Source organism: Leucoraja erinacea, chromosome 4 (assembly GCF_028641065.1).
Source record: "Leucoraja erinacea ecotype New England chromosome 4, Leri_hhj_1, whole genome shotgun sequence".
Lineage (NCBI taxonomy): Eukaryota > Metazoa > Chordata > Chondrichthyes > Rajiformes > Rajidae > Leucoraja > Leucoraja erinaceus.
Window position 1 is genome coordinate 93,529,387 of NC_073380.1, and position 4,755 is coordinate 93,534,141.

The window sequence follows — 4,755 nt, forward strand, 5'->3', positions numbered from 1 at the left end:
ATGACCTTTCCATAGACTCACACTGTCTTCATTGTGGTTTAAAGAAGAAAAGGCATTGGAGAGAGTATGGAGGACATTTACGTTCTCTGGGATGTGGGACAGTTGTTACAAAAACGGATCAAAGAGCCTGGGACTGTTCTTTGGAGAATAGAAAGTGAGCAGACACTGCTGTGCATATAACATGGTCAAGGTGGACAGTGGCTGTTATCTTTGGTCAAGTCAAGGTATAAATGAATAAATGGAGGAGAGTTAAGATCGCAGTGGGGATTTTTTTTTAACATAGAAACATAGAAAAAAGGTGCAGGAGTAGGCCATTCGGCCCTTCGAGCCTGCACCGCCATTCAATATGATCATGGCTGATCCCGTACCTGCCTTCATCCCGTACCTGCCTTCTCTCCATACCCCCTGATCCCTTTAGCCACAAGGGCCACATCTAACTCCCTCTTAAATATAGCCAATTAACTGGCCTCAACTACCTTCTGTGGCAGAGAGTTCCAGAGATTCACCACTCTCTGTGTGAAAAATGTTTTTCTCATCTCGGTCCTAAAGGATTTCCCCTCTATCCTTAAGCTGTGACCCCTTGTCCTGGACTTCCCCAACATCGGGAACAATCTTCCTGCATCTAGCCTGTCCAACCCCTTAAGAATTTTGTAAGTTTCTATAAGATCCCCCCTCAATCTCCTTCTATAAGATCCCCCCTCAATCTCCAATCTTCTAGCGAGTACAAGCCGAGTCTATCCAGTCTTTCTTCATATGAAAGTCATGACATCCCAGGAATCAGTCTGGTGAACCTTCTCTGCACTCCCTCTATGGCAAGAATGTCCTTCCTCAGACGCAGCGTGTGTTTGAAATCGAGAGCATCCTGGCTATAGATGTGGTGGAGGCAGGTTCCAATGTGACTTTCAAGTGGGAATTGAATAAATATATGGTGGAAAAAATTTGAAAGGCTCAGGTAGAGTAAGGTACAGTGTAGGAATCACAATAGACCAAATGGCAGATTCCTACATTCTTAACATCCCATGATAATGTTATGAAATTACAAAACACTTCATCAGGTGATATTACTGGCACATTCCCCTGGAGTTATTGTTTCATATATCTAAATGATGACATTTAATCACCTGGAAAGTATATTGCCTTTGTTGCACAATATAAGTCCTGTTAGTGTGTTATAGACACGATGACATGCTATTTTTATCGTAATTTTGAAGACAGCTTTGAAGATAATGCATGAGCAAAACACAAAATGCTTTAGGAACTCAGCGGGTCAAGCAGCATCTGTGGAGGAAACGGTCAGCCGATGTTTCGGGGTTGGACCTTCTGCAGACTGATTCCAGTAACCATATAACCATATAACAATTACAGCACGGAAACAGGCCATCTCGACCCTTCTAGTCCGTGCCGAACACATAATCTCCCCTAGTCCCATATACCTGCGCTCAGACCATAACCCTCCATTCCCTTCCCGTCCATATAACTATCCAATTTATTTTTAAATGATAAAAACGAACCTGCCTCCACCACCTTCACTGGAAGCTCATTCCACACAGCTACCACTCTCTGAGTAAAGAAGTTCCCCCTCATGTTACCCCTAAACTTCAGTCCCTTAATTCTCAAGTCATGTCCCCTTGTTTGAATCTTCCCTACTCTCAGTGGGAAAAGCTTTCCCACGTCAACTCTGTCTATCCCTCTCATCATTTTAAAAACCTCTATCAAGTCCCCCCTTATCCTTCTGCGCTCCAAAGAATAAAGCCCTAACTTGTTCAACCTTTCTCTGTAACTTAGTTACTGAAACCCAGGCAACATTCTAGTAAATCTCCTCTGTACTCTCTCTATTTTGTTGACATCCTTCCTATAATTAGGCGACCAAAATTGTACACCATACTCCAGAATTGGCCTCACCAATGCCTTGTACAATTGTAACATTACATCCCAACATCTATACTCAATGCTCTGATTTATAAAGGCCAGCACACCAAAAGCTTTCTTTACCACCCTATCTACATGAGATTCCACTTTCAGGGAACTGTGCACAGTTATTCCCAGATCCCTCTGTTCACCTACATTCTTCAATTCCCTGCCATTTACCATGTACGTCCTATTTTGATTTGTCCTGCCAAGATGTAGCACCTCACACTTATCAGTATTAAACTCCAAGTAGGGGGGAGAAAGTTGGAAAAGAGAGGTGGGTGCAATTGAAGAATGGTCCCAACCTGAGACGTCACCCACAGATGCTGCCTGACCCGCTGAGTTCCTCCAGCACTTTGGGTTTTTCTCAAGATTCTGCCATCTGCAGTTCCTTGTGTTTCCATTAGACAAAACATGAAATCCATTGGGAAACTCCAAGACAACCTCATGGATGTCAAAAGATGGGGGCTCCAGTTTTAGTACCTTATAAGCCATCATGCCAAGTTTCTTTTTTTTTTCCAATGGTTCTTCTTGAGTGGAAAGAAAACAAATGGAGAACATTTACTGAATGTTTCTCAGGAAATAAATGAATTGGTCTCATGTTACTACTTTGTCATGGATAACTAAAAAGATACCATCTTGGCCAAAGTCATTGGCCAAAGTCAGCATGGATTTACGAAAGGTAAATCATGTCTGACGAATCTTATAGAATTTTTCGAGGATGTAACTAGTAGCGTGGATAGGGGAGAACCAGTGGATGTGGTGTATCTGGACTTCCAGAAGGCTTTCGACAAGGTCCCACATAAGAAATTAGTATACAAACTTAAAGCACAAGGCATTGGGGGTTCAGTATTGATGTGGATAGAGAACTGGCTGGCAAACAGGAAGCAAAGAGTAGGAGTAAACGGGTCCTTTTCACAATGGCAGGCAGTGACTAGTGGGGTACCCCAAGGCTCAGTACTGGGACCCCAGCTATTTACAATATATATTAATGATCTGGATGAGGGAATTGAAGGCAATATCTCCAAGTTTGCGGATGACACTAAGCTGGGGGGCAGTGTTAGCTGTGAGGAGGATGCTAGGACACTGCAGGGTGACTTGGATAGGCTGGGTGAGTGGGCAAATGTTTGGCAGATGCAGTATAATGTGGATAAATGTGAGGTTATCCATTTTGGTGGCAAAAATAGGAAAGCAGACTATTATCTAAATGGTGGCCGATTGGGAAAGGGGGAGATGCAGCGAGACCTGGGTGTCATGGTACACCAGTCATTGAAGGTAGGCATGCAGGTGCAGCAGGCAGTAAAGAAAGCGAATGGTATGTTAGCTTTCATTGCAAAATGATTTGAGTATAGGAGCAGAGAGGTTCTACTGCAGTTGTACAGGGTCTTGGTGAGACCACACCTGGAGTATTGCGTACAGTTTTGGTCTCCAAATCTGAGGAAGGACATTATTGCCATAGAGGGAGTGCAGAGACGGTTCACCAGACTGATTCCTGGGATGTCAGGACTGTCTTATGAAGAAAGACTGGATAGACTTGGTTTATACTCTCTAGAATTTAGAAGATTGAGAGGGGATCTTATAGAAACTTACAAAATTCTTAAGGGGTTGGACAGGCTAGATGCAGGAAGATAGTTCCCGATGTTAGGGAAGTCCAGGACAAGGGGTCACAGCTTAAGGATAAAGGGGAAATCCTTTAAAACCGAGATGAGAAGAACTTTTTTCACGCAGAGAGTGGTGAATCTCTGGAACTCTCTGCCACAGAGGGTAGTTGAGGCCAGTTCATTGGCTAGATTTAAGAGGGAGTTAGATGTGGCCCTTGTGGCTAAGGGGATCAGGGGTATGGAGAGAAGGCAGGTACGGGATACTGAGTTGGATGATCAGCCATGATCATATTGAATGGCGGTGCAGGCTCGAAGGGCCGAATGGCCTACTCCTGCACCTAATTTCTATGTTTCTATGTTTCTATCTAAAATATTTCCCGAAATTACCCCGCTTGTTATGCCCCTGTCCCACTTAGGAAACCTGAACGGAAACCTCTGGAGACTTTGCGCCCCACCCAAGGTTTCCGTGCGGTTCCCGGAGGTTTTTGTCAGTCTCCCTACCTGCTTCCACTACCTGCAACCTCCGGCAACCACCTGCAACCTCCGGGAACTGCACGGAAACCTTGGGTGGGGCGCAAAGTCTCCAGAGGTTTCCGTTCAGGTTTCCTAAGTGGGACAGGGGCATTAGTTTGTAAAGTGGTATCAGATAATGGTATCAAGTACAATGTTTTCAACTGTCTTTCTCAGAAGACCCCGCATTATGTGAAATTACATTGTCCATATCTACATTAAGCTCAATTTGTAAGGCAATATCTCGTAGCTCTGAATGCCCAGATATGGCTCTGGTAAAATAATTGATCTCTGTGGATGGATCGGTTTTTGATTTCTCTGCAGACTTGTCTAGAATTCAATTGCAAATTTTCATCTTCATACAATTGGAAATCGTTCTTTGTTCCCCAGGGTAAAATGTTGCTTGGCATTTGCAGGTCGTATCTGAAGGTTCAACCAGGGTCTTGCAGATGCAGGCCACCCATACAGTCATGATGCATGCAGCACTGCTTTTGGAGTATTTGGGCAAGGATTTTGGCCAAGAGTGCAACACTGAACTGGGATATTTGTCAATTAAGCTCCATACTTGCAGCTGTGTCCTTGCCCCACACTGGACCAATTTCCCTCTTTCCTGCCCCACCCCTGATTTTTGATCCCAACCCCTCAGGCTGTGAGCATCAGTCGCTGTCACTTTGTGGGAAGAGAGCATTGCTTTCTGCTGAATGTGCTTTACAAAATGTTACTTTTGCAGGATCGA